Source organism: Haliotis cracherodii, unplaced genomic scaffold, assembly GCF_022045235.1.
Source record: "Haliotis cracherodii isolate W230 unplaced genomic scaffold, xgHalCrac1.p SCAF_1, whole genome shotgun sequence".
NCBI classification, from domain to species: domain Eukaryota; kingdom Metazoa; phylum Mollusca; class Gastropoda; order Lepetellida; family Haliotidae; genus Haliotis; species Haliotis cracherodii.
Window position 1 is genome coordinate 53,876,372 of NW_027266264.1, and position 17,738 is coordinate 53,894,109.

Sequence of the window (17,738 nt, forward strand, 5' to 3'; positions counted from 1 at the left end):
ATTTCGAAAGCAAGGTCCGCATATTTGCCATGTTTTTCCTGAATCTTGTCAATCCCATTACTGTCAAAAGGGACAGAAAATTCAATGATATAAATGATTTCACTGGATTTATCAAAAAGGACAAGATCAGGTTTGTTAGCCAGGATATGCCTGAGGCTGTATATGGGCCTATTCCAAAGGTTTTGTATTTATCATTTTCCATGACGCCCTCTACATATTCCAGGTCGTACCATGGATGGACCTCTGTGTCAAAACCACAAGCATGGCGAAGACAGTAATAAAATGATCGAGCCACGCCATCATGTCGTTTAAGTTACTGTGTCTGTGCCAAAGCTGGTCAACCACTCACAATGTGTTGGACAGGCTCATTAACTTTATTACATAATCTCCATTTCATATTTACATTTTGATGCAAAATCGCACATTTCGAGTTGGAAGTGACTGGTCCTGAACAGCAAACAGAAAGCCTTCTGTTTCACTTTTCAGGCCAGACGACTTCATCCAAGCGTAGGACTCTGCAGGATTGCTGATCTTCTTAACACACTGCGCATAACCTTGATGCAGTTGTCGTTCAGAAAGCCTCTCCTTGAAAACTGAGCCCGATTTGATATGGCACTTCGCTTGGTTGACACTCATTTCTGTACCGTCCAGCAGTACAGAACCATCAACAAAATCAACACCGACATTGAGATTATGTCCCACATCCTGGGCTCGTTTTAGAAAACAGAGCCTCCACATTAATCAAACCACGCCCTCCCATCATAATTGGCAAATATAAGTGATTGAGGGAAGAGTGAGTGAGTGAGTTGGGTTTAACGCTGCTTTTAACAGTATTCCAGTCATATCGCGGCGTGTCAGCTTAATGTGGGAGGAAAGCCCGAAGTGATGCAGGTTTTATACGTTTACCACTTTGGTGAAACGAGTACGGGTATGGTGCTGACAACCTAGAAACATAATTGGGGCGAACCGGGATTCGAACCCACAATCATAGGTTTCTGGCGTGCCCAAGGGACGCAAATCTGCACAGAGAATCGCGGCGCCTTAGACGACTGGGCCACCCGTGCCCCGATTGAGGGAAGAGCGAGGGTGGTGGTGGGTTGTGTGACATGATTCTTCGTTTAAGCGTGTCAATACCCTGAATTTCTTGTTTCGTCCAATCATCAACACCAAAAGACTATGAAAGGACGGGCACAGCACTGGTATTTGTGACTTTGACTTTGTTGTGAGCGTTCAGCTCTAAACTCCAGATTTTCTTAAGTCTACATTTGTACTCTGCCCGAAGTGTTTCCTTGATATAGGCTTTCTGGAGTTTGTCCCTAATCTGCACCCCTAAGTACGTATAGGCATGACCTACCACGAGATGGTCAATAACCCCTCTAGTAGTAGTAGTAGTAGTAGTAGTGGTAGTGGTAGTAGTAGTAGTAGTGGTGGTGTTAGTGTTAGTATCAGTGATAGTGGTAGTGGTAGGTAGAGGTAGAGGTAGAGGTAGAGGTAGTGGTAGTGGTAGGTAGTGGTAGTGGTAGGTAGTGGTAGTTGTATTGTTGTTGTTATTATCATCATCATCATCATAGGATTAGAAGCCAAAAAACATATATGCATGGTGATGAAATTCAGCATCAAACTGTTTGGACTTTGTTATCATAATAGAATAAGATGCAAAATAACTGAAATATTTTGTAAGTTTATTGAGTGAAAATTTCAGTCATTTCCACATTGACTGTAACATATACTCGGCCTTTCAGCATCTAAATCCGTACACACATATGTCACGTGTGTCACTTTATTATTAGACGCTGTAAAGAATCCTTTGTGAATGGAAGTAATGTCGTTCTCATGGCCCTCCGGCAGTTAGTCAGGGACTTGCAAAGTGCAAACTGAGTCACTTGTGACATGGCTAGTACGTGACCTCACGTGTTATGACGTTATAATCTCTGAACACATGGGTTTACATAACAAAACGCCTGACTAAGCAGAAAGCTAGCCTTCATTACTCACTCCCTATTGATAAGGTTTATCCTCAACATACATTTATCTCGTTCGATGGGGTCACGGAAGGGCCCGTCGTCCAAGATGCTGTAATTCGCTGTGTAGGGTTGCGTTCCTTTGGCACGCCAGAAACCTATGATTGTGGGTTCGAATCCCGGTCCCGCCTAATTACGCTTGTCAGCGTCATACCCGTGCTCATGAATTTAGCAAAGTGGTAAACGTCTGAGACCTGCATCACTTCGGGTTTTCCTCTCACATTAAGCTGACACGCCGTGATATAACTGTAATGCTGTTAACATCAGCGTTAAACCCAACTCACTCACTCACTAATCATGTAAGTTCGGGGCCAATGAGGTATCCTAGAAATTAAAGCGTTCGCTCGTCACGCCAAAGACCCGGGGTCGATACCCCACATGGTTACAATGTGTGGAACCCATTTCTGGTGTCCCCTGCCGTGATCTTGCTGGAATAGTGATAAAGGCGGCGTAAAACCATACTCACTCACTCACTCACTACATTTAGCTGACACGACGTGATATATTGAAAGGTTGTTCAAAGAGGCGTAAAATCACCTCAGCGATTCACGGAGACGAGACTCGCGCACAGTGATGGACACAAACAGTGTAACCTGAGCACCAACTCGCTTGTTCCGAAGTCGCCCCATAACATATGGGAGTGAGTGAGTGACTGAGTGAGTGAGTGTGTGAGTGAGTGAGTATGGTTTTACGGCGCTTTTCACACATTGTACCCATGTCGAGAATCGTACCCAGGTCTTCGGCGTGACGAACGAGAGCTTTAACCACTAGCCTACCCGACCGATTTGGGTTTTGTTACGACTTTGTCGCTTTCATAATTATCTGCGCCTCATATCTTTTGTTTTAAGTGAGAAATGGTGCAGATCCAATAACCACTACCCCAGATCAAAAACCGTTGTACACTGTCGGTCAGAAGAAAGTATACAACCATGTCTGAAGGCGTCTAAAAATGAAACAAGAAATTTTTACCGATGGCGATGCTTGGCAATACAGGCACAATGGTCGATAGTCAAACTTCACCTCTACACCAAACAGTATTTTGCATTTTTTTACTGTTCCAACGCTTTTAAAAAAATAACATTCCTGTCATATTTCACAAACATGCCAAACCCACAATAGATTTTGTCCCTTTTTGCCACCCTACCGGCCCTAACTTCTTACCGAGTCTTGATGTGTTTCGACCACCGAAAAAATTCTTTAAATAACTAAAAGAAAACGATTGACCAAATATTACTAGCTTCAATATAGTGAGTGAAGCAGTCATACAATCATCATACAATACAATAATTTGCCTCTCTAGAGTTTGCTTGGACCTTTGAATGTTGGTTCGAATTCCAGATTCAATCTGATTAAGATTCTTGGTTTGTTAGTACCATAATGTGCATACGTGTTTCATCTAACATTAGTGGGCATGGTGACACCAGTCATCGGAGGCGAAGCAATTTGCTGGGCAGAGTTGTGTCCCTTAGGCGTGTCAGAAACCTATGATCTTGGGTTCAATACCAATTTCGCACTGATTTGTTTCTAACCTTGTCACCAAAGAGGAAAATGTCTACTACCTTCATCCCTTTGAGTTTTCCTCCCACATCATGCTGACTCGTTATGATAAAACTGGAATGTTGTTCAAAGCCACCAACGCTCATCCCACATTAATCGAACACCCCGAGATATAACTCTTCGGTTTTTCGAGGAAGTTATACAACATTTGTTTTTAAAAAATTAAGACAAAACGGAATGGACAAAAGTGATTCACAAGCGACTTCATCCACACCAAGTTGTATTACACTGTTTATCAAAGCCAGTACAGACGCGGGAAGATCCGGGAAGAGAATAGGTCTTCAGCAACTCATGCTTGCCGTAAAAAAAGGCGACTATGCTTGTCGTAAGATCGGGATCGGGTGGTCAAGCTCGCTGACTTGGTTGATGCATTTCGTCCTATCCCATTTGCGTGGTTCGATGCTCATGATTTCAATCACTGGATTTTCTGGTACAGACTCGATTATTTACAGACCGCCGTCATATAGCTGGGATATTGCTGAGTGCGGCGTTAAACAACCGACAACTAAAAATATGGCACCTACATGCCTGAACACTCCCAGTAGGAAAGGTGAGCACTGCTTAACAACTCGCTCCTGATCTACTGGTTACAGCCCTAACTCCATGGGTTTACGTAAATGGGATGCTTGGCCAGGTCAAGGCAATAAGCATAAATCGTTGCGTAAGTTAGACATTAGGCACAACGGACATTAAGCTTAACGTCCACGTAACGGGAAGGTTCGCAGTTTTGTTGAGTAATCCATGTAGATTAGGCAAGCCCGTTTGTGGCACGGCCTGTACTTGTATATGATTAACATATATATTACCTCATTTTCCTGCCTGTATTGTATAGTGTGATTTGACCACAACAAATTAATTATTTGTTCTCCGAGGTGAGGTGAATTGGGGTTTAACTTAACGTCGCGTTCAAGATTATGTGACCTGCGAGAGTGGGTGTGTGACCTAGGTCATGGCAGTTTGCCACTCTGCAGCCAGCGTTACGTCAGTAACGTTGTGACGTACACAATACATAACGTAAAAATAGGCATTATGACGTGCCTCACAGCAACAGCTACGTAACTGACTTGAGTAAACTTTCACACCAAGAAGGGAATTTAGTTCGTAAATCACACGAGGAGGGTACGTGAAGTTATCAGGTATATTACCACACGTAATACGGAGGCGACAACAGCAGGTACTTCTCATCGGGTTGTAAGTATGTGACAATATTACACGTCTTAGGTTGACCTTCATTGCTTCACGTGCACGATAACAAGTGTTACCACGTACATGTCAGCAAATATCACCACGTACATGTCAGCAAGTGTTACCACGTACATGTCAGCAAATATCACCACGTACATGTCAGCAAGTGTTACCACGTACATGTCAGCAAGTGTTACCACGTACATGACAGCAAGTGTTACTACGTACATGTCAGCAAGTGTTACCACGTACATGTCAGCAAGTATTACCACGTACATGTCAGCAAGTGTTACTACGTACATGTCAGCAAGTGTTACCACGTACATGACAGCAAGTGTTACTACGTAGATGTCAGCAAGTATCACCACGTACATGACAGCAAGTGTTACTACGTAGATGTCAGCAAGTATCACCACGTACATGACAGCAAGTGTTACTACGTAGATGTCAGCAAGTATCACCACGTACATGACAGCAAGTATCACCACGTAGATGTCAGCAAGTATCACCACGTACATGTCAGCAAGTATCACCACGTACATGACAGCAAGTATCACCACGTACATGTCAGCAAGTGTTACTACGTACATGACAGCAAGTATCACCACGTACATGACAGCAAGTATCACCACGTACATGTCAGCAAGTGTTACTACATACATGACAGCAAATATCACCACGTACATGTCAGCAAATATCACCACGTACATGTCAGCAAGTGTTACTACGTACATGACAGCAAGTATCACCACGTACATGTCAGCAAGTGTTACCACGTACATGTCAGCAAGTATCACCACGTACATGTCAGCAAGTGTTACTACGTACATGTCAGCAAGTGTTACCACGTACATGTCAGCAAGTATCACCACGTACATGTCAGCAAGTGTTACCACGTACATGTCAGCAAGTGTTATCACGTATATGTCAGCAAGTATCACCACGTACATGTCAGCAAATATCACCACGTACATGTCAGCAAGTGTTACCACGTACATGTCAGCAAGTGTTACCACGTACATGTCAGCAAGTATCACCACGTACATGTCAGCAAGTATCACCACGTACATGTCAGCAAGTGTTACCACATACATGTCAGCAAGTGTTACCACGTACATGACAGCAAGTGTTACCACGTACATGTCAGCAAGTATTACCACGTACATGTCAGCAAGTATCACCACGTACATGTCAGCAAGTATCAGCACGTACATGTCAGCAAGTGTTACCACGTACATGTCAGCAAGTATCACCACGTACATGTCAGCTAGTGTTACCACGTACATGACAGCAAGTGTTACTACGTAGATGTCAGCAAGTATCACCACGTACATGACAGCAAGTGTTACTACGTAGATGTCAGCAAGTATCACCACGTACATGACAGCAAGTATTCCTACGTAGATGTCAGCAAGTATCACCACGTACATGACAGCAAGTGTTACTACGTACATGTCAGCAAGTATCACCACGTACATGACAGCAAGTGTTACTACGTAGATGTCAGCAAGTATCACCACGTACATGTCAGCAAGTGTTACCACGTAGATGTCAGCAAGTATCACCACGTACATGACAGCATGTGTTACTACGTAGATGTCAGCAAGTATCACCACGTACATGTCAGCAAGTGTTACCACGTAGATGTCAGCAAGTATCACCACGTACATGACAGCATGTGTTACTACGTAGATGTCAGCAAGTATCACCACGTACATGACAGCAAGTATTACCACGTAGATGTCAGCAAGTATCACCACGTACATGACAGCAAGTGTTACTACGTAGATGTCAGCAAGTATCAGCACGTACATGACAGCAAGTGTTACCACGTAGATGTCAGCAAGTATCACCACGTACATGTCAGCAAGTGTTACCACGTACATGTCAGCAAATATCACCACGTACATGTCAGCAAGTGTTACCACGTACATGTCAGCAAGTGTTACCACGTACATGACAGCAAGTGTTACTACGTACATGTCAGCAAGTGTTACCACGTACATGTCAGCAAGTGTTACCACGTACATGTCAGCAAGTGTTACTACGTACATGTCAGCAAGTGTTACCACGTACATGACAGCAAGTGTTACTACGTAGATGTCAGCAAGTATCACCACGTACATGACAGCAAGTGTTACTACGTAGATGTCAGCAAGTATCACCACGTACATGACAGCAAGTGTTACTACGTAGATGTCAGCAAGTATCACCACGTACATGACAGCAAGTATCACCACGTAGATGTCAGCAAGTATCACCACGTACATGTCAGCAAGTATCACCACGTACATGACAGCAAGTATCACCACGTACATGTCAGCAAGTGTTACTACGTACATGACAGCAAGTATCACCACGTACATGACAGCAAGTATCACCACGTACATGTCAGCAAGTGTTACTACATACATGACAGCAAATATCACCACGTACATGTCAGCAAATATCACCACGTACATGTCAGCAAGTGTTACTACGTACATGACAGCAAGTATCACCACGTACATGTCAGCAAGTGTTACCACGTACATGTCAGCAAGTATCACCACGTACATGTCAGCAAGTGTTACCACGTACATGTCAGCAAGTGTTACCACGTACATGTCAGCAAGTGTTACCACGTACATGTCAGCAAGTGTTACCACGTACATGTCAGCAAGTGTTATCACGTATATGTCAGCAAGTATCACCACGTACATGTCAGCAAATATCACCACGTACATGTCAGCAAGTGTTACCACGTACATGTCAGCAAGTGTTACCACGTACATGTCAGCAAGTATCACCACGTACATGTCAGCAAGTATCACCACGTACATGTCAGCAAGTGTTACCACATACATGTCAGCAAGTGTTACCACGTACATGACAGCAAGTGTTACCACGTACATGTCAGCAAGTATTACCACGTACATGTCAGCAAGTATCACCACGTACATGTCAGCAAGTATCACCACGTACATGTCAGCAAGTGTTACCACGTACATGTCAGCAAGTATCACCACGTACATGTCAGCTAGTGTTACCACGTACATGACAGCAAGTGTTACTACGTAGATGTCAGCAAGTATCACCACGTACATGACAGCAAGTGTTACTACGTAGATGTCAGCAAGTATCACCACGTACATGACAACAAGTATTCCTACGTAGATGTCAGCAAGTATCACCACGTACATGACAGCAAGTGTTACCACGTACATGTCAGCAAGTATCACCACGTACATGACAGCAAGTGTTACTACGTAGATGTCAGCAAGTATCACCACGTACATGTCAGCAAGTGTTACCACGTAGATGTCAGCAAGTATCACCACGTACATGACAGCATGTGTTACTACGTAGATGTCAGCAAGTATCACCACGTACATGACAGCAAGTATTACCACGTAGATGTCAGCAAGTATCAGCACGTACATGACAGCAAGTGTTACTACGTAGATGTCAGCAAGTATCAGCACGTATATGACAGCAAGTGTTACCACGTAGATGTCAGCAAGTATCACCACGTACATGTCAGCAAGTGTTACCACGTAGATGTCAGCAAGTATCACCACGTACATGACAGCAAGTGTTACTACGTAGATGTCAGCAAGTATCACCACGTACATGACAGCAAGTATTACCACGTAGATGTCAGCAAGTATCACCACGTACATGACAGCAAGTGTTACTACGTAGATGTCAGCAAGTATCACCACGTACATGTCAGCAAGTGTTACCACGTAGATGTCAGCAAGTATCACCACGTACATGACAGCAAGTATCACCACGTACATGACACCACGTACATGTCAGCAAGTGTTACTACGTAGATGTCAGCAAGTATCACCACGTACATGACAGCAAGTATCACCACGTACATGACAGCAAGTATCACCACGTACATGTCAGCAAGTATCACCACGTACATGTCAGCAAGTATCACCACGTACATGACAGCAAGTATCACCACGTACATGACAGCAAGTATCACCACGTACATGTCAGCAAGTATCACCACGTACATGTCAGCAAGTATCACCACGTACATGACAGCAAGTATCACCACGTACATGACAGCAAGTGTTACCACGTACATGACAGCAAGTATCACAACGTACATGTCAGCAAGTATCACCACGTACATGTAAGCTAGTGTTACCACGTACATGACAGCAAGTATCACCACGTACATGTCAGCAAGTATCACCACGTACATGTCAGCTAATATCACCACGTACATGTCAGCAAGTATCACCATGTACATGACAGCAAGTATCACCACGTACATGACAGCAAGTACTACCACGTACATGTCAGCAAGTATCACCACGTACATGTCAGCAAGTATCACTACGTACATGACAGCAAGTATCACCACGTACATGACAGCAAGTGTTACCACGTACATGACAGCAAGTATCACCACGTACATGTCAGCAAGTATCACCACGTACATGTAAGCTAGTGTTACCACGTACATGACAGCAAGTATCACCACGTACATGACAGCAAGTGTTACCACGTACATGACAGCAAGTGTTACCACGTACATGACAGCAAGTGTTATCAAGTACATGTCAGCAAGTATCACCACGTACATGTCAGCAAGTATCACCACGTACATGTCAGCAAGTATCACCACGTACATGTCAGCAAGTATCACCACGTACATGTCAGCAAGTATCACCACGTACATGTCAGCAAGTATCACTACGTACATGTCAGCAAGTATCACTACGTACATGTCAGCAAGTATCACTACGTACATGTCAGCAAGTATCACTACGTACATGTAAGCTAGTGTTACTACGTACATGTCAGCATGTGTTACTACGTACATGACAGCAAGTATCACCACGTACATGACAGCAAGTGTGACTACGTACATGTCAGCAAGTGTTACTACGTACATGTAAGCTAGTGTTACTACGTACATGTCAGCATGTGTTACTACGTACATGTCAGCAAGTATCACCACGTACATGACAGCAAGTGTGACTACGTACATGTCAGCAAGCATCACTACGTACATGTAAGCTAGTGTTACTACGTACATGTGAGTAAGTATCACCACGTACATGTCAGCAAGTATCACCACGTACATGACAACAAGTGTTACCACGTTCATGACAGCAAGTTTCACCACGTACATGACAACAAGTGTTACTACGTACATGTCAGCAAGTGTTACTACGTAAATGTCAGCAAGTATCACCACGTACATGACAGCAAGTATTACCACGTAGATGTCAGCAAGTATCACCACGTACATGACAGCAAGTGTTACCACGTAGATGTCAGCAAGTATCACCACGTACATGACAGCAAGTGTTACCACGTACATGTCAGCAAGTATCACCACGTACATGTCAGCAAGTGTTATCAAGTACATGTCAGCAAGTATCACCACGTACATGACAGCAAGTATCACTACGTACATGTCAGCAAGTATCACCACGTACATGTCAGCAAGTATCACCACGTACATGTCAGCAAGTATCACCACGTAGATGTCAGCAAGTATCACCACGTACATGTCAGCAAGTATCACCACGTACATGACAGCAAGTGTCTCCACGTACATGTCAGCACGTGTAACTACGTACATGTCAGCAAGTGTTACAGTAACTACGTACACGTCAGCAAATGTTGTCACGTACATGATCCGAGAAGGTGTGTATAATCTTGAAAAATATCACTTTGCCAAGAAATATTTCCTGTGAAACAAATAGCATGTTTAGAGTGTATTATTATAGCAGAGACAAAATTAATTCTGCCTCCAACAAAACTATCAATCCCCCAAGGACTACTTAATTATCCCAAGGCACAAATTGTGTACAGCATGGTTTGTTTTGTCAACAAACAGATAGCACGGATTTATCAAAGGTGCGGCGATTATGTCACAGGCTTTGTCCGAGACACCAACAAAGCCTTCTAATTGTCCTTCCTCGTAACCTGTAGCATATGGCATCAATCCCACTGTGAGCCCTGTCTTTGTAGTGGACCGATTTACCCCCCTCGAAGAATGGAATCTGTTGGTGCTACCAGGTGGTCCGTTAACGATCAACGATGGCAGAAAACTTGGTTTCCCTGTATGACCGACCTCGTGGAGAGTGGCTTATACCTTTCAATGTCTTGGCGCTGACTCAAGAAGGCGTTTACATTGAAGGATCTGCCACGTCGAACTGCAATCGAACATAAGGCAAGATCGAGATGCTGACGTATTAAATCTACTATGCTGTTCATTGTTAACGTTCCATCAATCGCGATACGGTTAGGGCATTACGCGATGACACGTTAACGTTTTAAAGTTTTCATTTTATTTCACAGGTGCATATAGATTCAGCACCTTCTGATTATATTATGTCACTTGGAATTCGGCATCTTTATGCGCCTAATAACGTTTGTAATGAGGTCTTGACTAAATTCCATAACTTGCCGAGGGGGCGGTCGGGTAGCCTAGTGGTTAAAACGTTCGCTCGTCACGCCGAAGACCCGGGTTCGATTCCCGACATGGGTACAATGTGTGAAGGCCATTTCTGGTGTCCCCCCCCCCCCCCCCCCCCCCCCCTGCCGAGGGTCCCTCGCGAACAGGTCGCGTCTTGACCACAATTGAAGTGCCGTCATGTAAGGGAGCCGTTCGATCAATATCAATTTATAATGGATAAAAGCATGGAAACAAATCACACGAAAGGACAAAATATTAATATTGATTAATTAATTAAAATTAATTAATATGCGCATATACTTCACAAACTGATAACAATACATTTATAAGCACGTTGGCACACGGCTGGTTAATCTTCGGACGTGACGGTACCCCCTGCACTGAGTGTTCTGAGTGTATTAAAAGGGACAAAACCATCCCCAAAACAACCCATACACACATTTACTGTAATGTATCATCAACAACATGTTATTTAGTATGTCGGAAATGCAGCTTGTGTCGAGTCGAATTAATTCATTATCATGGGATCCTTGAACACATAAGGGATGTAACTCTGCACAGCGAATTGCGGTGCCTCAGACGACAGTGCAGCTTGACTTTACAGGCAAATCATGAAGCGCCAGTAAAAGAAAAATATTAACGCAAAAATTGCATTATGTAAAATGCAGACAGCTGTTGCACATGTGTCTATATAAAAGTACGAGAATATTGGCTAGCGCCGTGTACCTCTTTCTTTCTTTATGTCTCATGAGTGTAGTGTGGAGAACAAAATTCTTGCGATCAAAGTGTGAGTAAATATTTTACACTGCAGTCACCAATACTCAAGCTCAACAACTGGGCTAAAGAAAGTTTGACGGTGGCTAAAAATTAAACAAACAAGAAATGATTATTCTATTTTGAGTGAGTGAGTATTTTTTTACGCCGCTTTTAGCAATATTCCAGCAATATCACGGCGGGGGACACCAGAAATGGCCTTCAAACATTGTACCCATGTCGGGAATCGAACCCGTGACGAGCAAACGCTTTAACCACTAGGCTACCCGACTGCCCCTATCAGCTTGGTAAAGTAACAATAACGTTTGTAATTTTTGGTCAAATACAATTTTCAAGTGTTTACTTTCTTTGCCCGGCTGGTGTTTCACTGCAGTCTGTAGAATAATGAGTGTGTATGCGATCATCGATGACCCACAATAAACCAGATCGCTCATTGTGCCCAACCGATCCTCATTAAAATAAGCTTCTGGGGACCGCGGGACCTCATCTGCTCGAGTTCGTTGTCCGTACCTTTGCCGTTTTTGATTTCCAAACTTCAGATCTTTTAATTCAGTTTTTGTGAAAGAGATGCAAAATCTGAACACAGAAGAGTTGTGATTTCATATTTTCTCCTTCGTCCTCGAATATCGTTAAAACTAAACCATTCCGGAGTGGATGTTGTGTTAAAGTCATTATCTTCCTTCTCACCCCGTTAACATCCGGGTTAGAGTTGGTCTTGAGCAACTCATGTTTGTCGTAAGAGGCGATTAACGTGATCGAGTGGTCGTGCTCGCTGACTTGGTTGATGCATGCCATCGTATATCACTCGATGATTTACAGACTGCACTCATTGCTGAGTGCGGTGTTAACACGCAATTGGGATACGATGACATCAACCAAATCAACGACCCTGACAACCCGGCCCCGTTACTCGCCTATTGTTATAAGCATGGGTTGTTTGAGATTAGTTCTAACCCGCATTTTCGCGGTACCATTTTGAATATATAAATGAGCAACAATTTACGTTACATCTTAGCATACATTATCCGCGTGTCCATTTAAATGTAAAACTCGAAGACTCTCTAAGGTGCGTATATCTCTGTAACTCATTAAGATGCTATATACAGTTAATGAAATCACAAACGCCTCTCCAAGAAAGCATGTTTTTATTTTATTTGGCACTATCAATTTATGTCCAGGACGAAACCCTCATTTATGAGGGTTTATAAAATTTTATGAAGTGTGGCAAATACAGCCTTAAAATCTCCCAGGGGGCTTTATCCTGTTAATATATATGCATGTACTCAAACAATACCAGATTTATAACAGTGAATAGAGCAAACCCCCATTATTACGAACGGAACTTTTTCACCGAAATCGTCGGGATTAACATACTTTCGGATTAACGAATAACGGTTTCAGAGTAAGTTTAGTTATATAATCCCTCCCAATAACCCTCCGAAGGTACCGCCCGGATCGACGGTATCCAGGCTAACGAGGTTTCGGTGTATATTAGATGTTGATAAGCTGAACCTGCACCTATCGGTAAATTTTCCCTCGCGGCCTTAAAGTAACGTTGTCGGTAAATACACGAAGTCCTGTTTAAACTTATCTCTAATGGTGTTAGGGACCGATGTCTGTATATAGTAGCCGAGATGGTGCTGTCCGTCTCCGTCAATAGCGGGGCGCCTACCTCGTCACCATTGTGGGTCTATAATCTCCTCTAATATACTGGGGCCCTCTCAACTCACATACAGATGGTGACTTTATTAGTGACTGTTGGTGAGTCTAAACAGACAGTTGACAATCTCTTTCTTCCATTGTTGTATCATGCTTATATAATTGGCTAAATTTACACCGCATTACATGAATATTTTGTAACTTGTCATTTTAACGTTGTTCCAGGTAAATTGACACGTTGTTGGATGTGGACTATATGTTATGTTACACGGTGGTGTCTAGGGTTAGTTTCCTTGAAAAACAAACGGACAGCTTTTTTATTATTATAGCCTCATGTCCAGTAGTGAATTATGCGGGAGGTGGAGGTTGGGGTGGGGGGTGCTGTGGGGTGGGGTGGGGTGGGGACTGTTGGTGTGTGTGGGTGTGTGTGGGTGTGTGTGTGTGTGTGTGGGGGGGGGGGGGGGGGGGGTCTTGTGTTTCATGTTCAAGAGAGGATGAAACATGCACTGGTCTGTGCTCATATACTCACATACAGTGTGTGAAATGGGTGCCCGTGTTTAACTGGGGCATGGTATATCAGCGGGATAGTACAATAAAACTGGCATTACTCCGGAATAGTACAAGCACACCCATGGTCTAATGTTAGAGCGTCCGCCCGGAGAGCGGAAGGTCCGGGGTTCGATCCCCGACCGCGTCATACCAAAATACGTTTAAAGATGGTACTTGTTGTTACCCTGTCTGGCGCTCGGCATTAAGGGGCTAAAACAAGGACTGGTCGGCTCGGAGTCAGTATACTGTGTCTGAGTGGGGTATTCATGTTAAACTGCGCCATGGTATCTCAGTGAGTTAGCACTATAAATCGGCATCAGTCCGGACTAGTACAAGCAGACACACACACACACACACACACACACACACACACACACACACACACATACATATATGCGCTATATAAGTGCAATAATTTTGGACGCGATGTTAAACCCCATTTCACCTCACCTCACAAGCACACCCACACATGCATGCATGCACGCACACGCACGAGCGGGTCCCCTCTGCATCCGCATCTAATGTATCACGTGGTATCACAGTGGATGGACATTAAACACTGATAAGGTGAGGTGAGGTGAAATTGGGTTTAACTTATATAGCGACGTGTGTGTGTGTGTGTGTGTGTGTGTGGCTGCTTGTACTAGTCCGGACTGATGCCGATTTATAGTGCTAGCTCACTGAGATACCATGCCGCAGTTTAACATGAATACCCCACTCAGACACAGTATACTGACTCCGAGCCGACCAGTCCTTGTTTTAGCCCCTTAATGCCGAGGCTAGGGTAACAACAAGTACCATCTTTTAACGTCTTTTGGTATGACGCGGTCGGGGATCGAACCCCGGACCTTCCGCTCTCCGGGCGAACGCTCTACCATTAGACCACGGAGGCGGCCCACTGATAAGAATGAGATGTATGCAGACAAACGTATTTTAATATACAATCAGGCACTTTATCATTTATTTCATCTTCACATGTGGAGAGGATCAATACGATTTTGTCCCTTGACAAGCATGTCTTATACGACGGGGGTTATTAATGGGTTTTTTTAGTTTCTGCACAATGGGGGCACCTGTAGTTAATCCGAAATTACATGCAGTACAACGCTGGGCTACAACGTCACAACTATATTGTAACTGTCTCGTAATGTTAAACTTAATTATCTATTATGATGCAGAGCGTTTTGATTCGTATTTTCTCCATGAAAGTGCAAACCTTTACTTAAAAACGTTCATGTGTAACATCCTCGGCGTGTCAGGGAACATTTACCGACGATAATAGTTATTATGTAAATATATAAACTTTTATTTGTATTTCATTTTAATCTTGCAAGTTTATATTTTGCTTTGTACCGTCAAACTATCTACTTATATACAAAGTAAACATGCATGATGTCATGTTATCATACATGAAGCTTTATCTTATTACCATCGCAGAGACCATAATACTTTGTTTGTTTGTTTGTGTGTTGTTTAAGCCGCAATCAGGAATATTCCAACTATATGATATCGGTCTGTAAATAATCGAGTCTGGACAAGACAATCAAGTGATTGATATCATGAGCATCGATCCGCGCAATTGTGATACGATGACATACATCAAACAAGTCAGCGAGCCTGACCACCAGATCCCTTTAGTCGCCTCTTCCGACAAGCATGGGTTATTCTAACTGGATCTTCACGGATACCAGATTACTGCAACTGAAGAACAATCTAATAGATTTAATACGTTAATGTCTTGGTACGTATATTCACTTGAATTGTAGGTAATAAACCTATTGCAAAGATTCGAATGCAGAAGTTTAAACCCAATACATCATTTCAAATTGAACAAATTTCATGTTTTATAGTCTGTAGAAGATTATTCCTATAAAATAAACCAAACAAAGAGCCAGTGCATCATCATCATGATGAAGACGATGAGGATGAGGATGAGGATGATGATGAGGAGGATGAGGATGATGATGATGAGGAGGAGGAGGAGGAGGAGGAGGAGGAGGAGGAGGAGGAGGAGGAGGAGGATGGGGATGGGGATGAGGATGATGAGGATGAGGATGAGGATGATGATGAGGAGGATGAGGAGGAGGAGGAGGATGAGGAGGAGGAGGAGGAGGATGATGATGATGATGATGATGATGAGGATGATGATGATGATGATGATGATGCGTATATTTATCATGAGTTAACCCGAGAGCAATAGGAAACTTGTATTCACACATTGACTCAGTGGGGCGGTGTCTCCTCACTCTAAATACCCGGGCTCGATCCCAACATGGAACATTATGGTCAGGCACTTGTTTACCAGACTGAGACAAAAGCTTGAAAGTTTTAAACTTTCTATTGCAGAAATATGTAAATTACACGGACAACATAATATACGCGTGCTTATAGTCATGAATGAAAGGGTTATTGAACCCATAGAGTGTTTTTACATACAGAGTAACGGTTAAATCATCACTCATCTTCGAGTGAGATCGGAGCCAATCACTCTTCACGCCAAAGGACCGGGTTCGATTGCCCAAATGGATACAATGTGTAAATCCAATTTCTGGTATCCGCCGTCGTAATGTTGCTGGAATAGTTCTAAAAGCGGCGTATATCCCAATTCCCTCACTCACAAAAGTGGCATCTGTATCAAGGGGTGCGTGGTATGGATTTCTTCATCTTCGGTGATCCAGGGTATTATATCTCCTTTCCATTAGGATAAATACCCTGGGCCCATCTACAATCCATGATGCAGCTGGATAAAACTAAAATATAAACTTTCAACAAATTTATACTTCAAAATCCAGATCTTGATAGTCTATGTATTTTAATGCAACAACAAAATATTATTAAAATATTATATTATAAGAGATTATTAAAATATCTTTGGAGAAAAAAAACACTATTGTTTTATTTTGTTGTAAAGATTATATGTGTAATAAATCCACCACCCACAAATTAATTCTGCTATAGAAAAGTAGCGGTTATTCCGACGCAAAGCAACAAATGTGTTGTGCCTTATAAACCGCAGGAAAAAAGGAAGTATACAGCCACTTTTGATGGTGGCTAACAAAAAAATAAACAAGCAATGGTTTTTCGATGGTGATGTATTTGATACGGGTATCAAAGTGTTTTGGGCCTTAACTTTTAAGTGTTTCGTCGACTGTTTTCAGTCTAGTAACGTTTGGATAACGTTTGTAAATTTGGTAAAATCCACTTTGCTTTTTTTTTCACGGCAGTTAATTATAAAATTAATCTGTTGTCTCTTATAATAAACATAACATAACATTTTGTGAAGGTTTCACTTCTACTCCTAAGCAGAGACCATATACCGATGATATTTGGTATATGGTCTCTGACCTAAGTTATGTCACGATGGGAGAAATCCTACTCGGATCTGTTTCGGAAGTAACCTTGCTGCTTTGTACAGATGCCGGGTCAGAACAGATCCCCCGTTTCTCACGCTTTCATGAAACACACTAAAGAGGATTGGGTGGTTACAATGTACGACGTAACAAAAGGCAGGTGCCGTTGCTCATGCTGTCAACTACATGTTTGCTCGGTCAATTCTC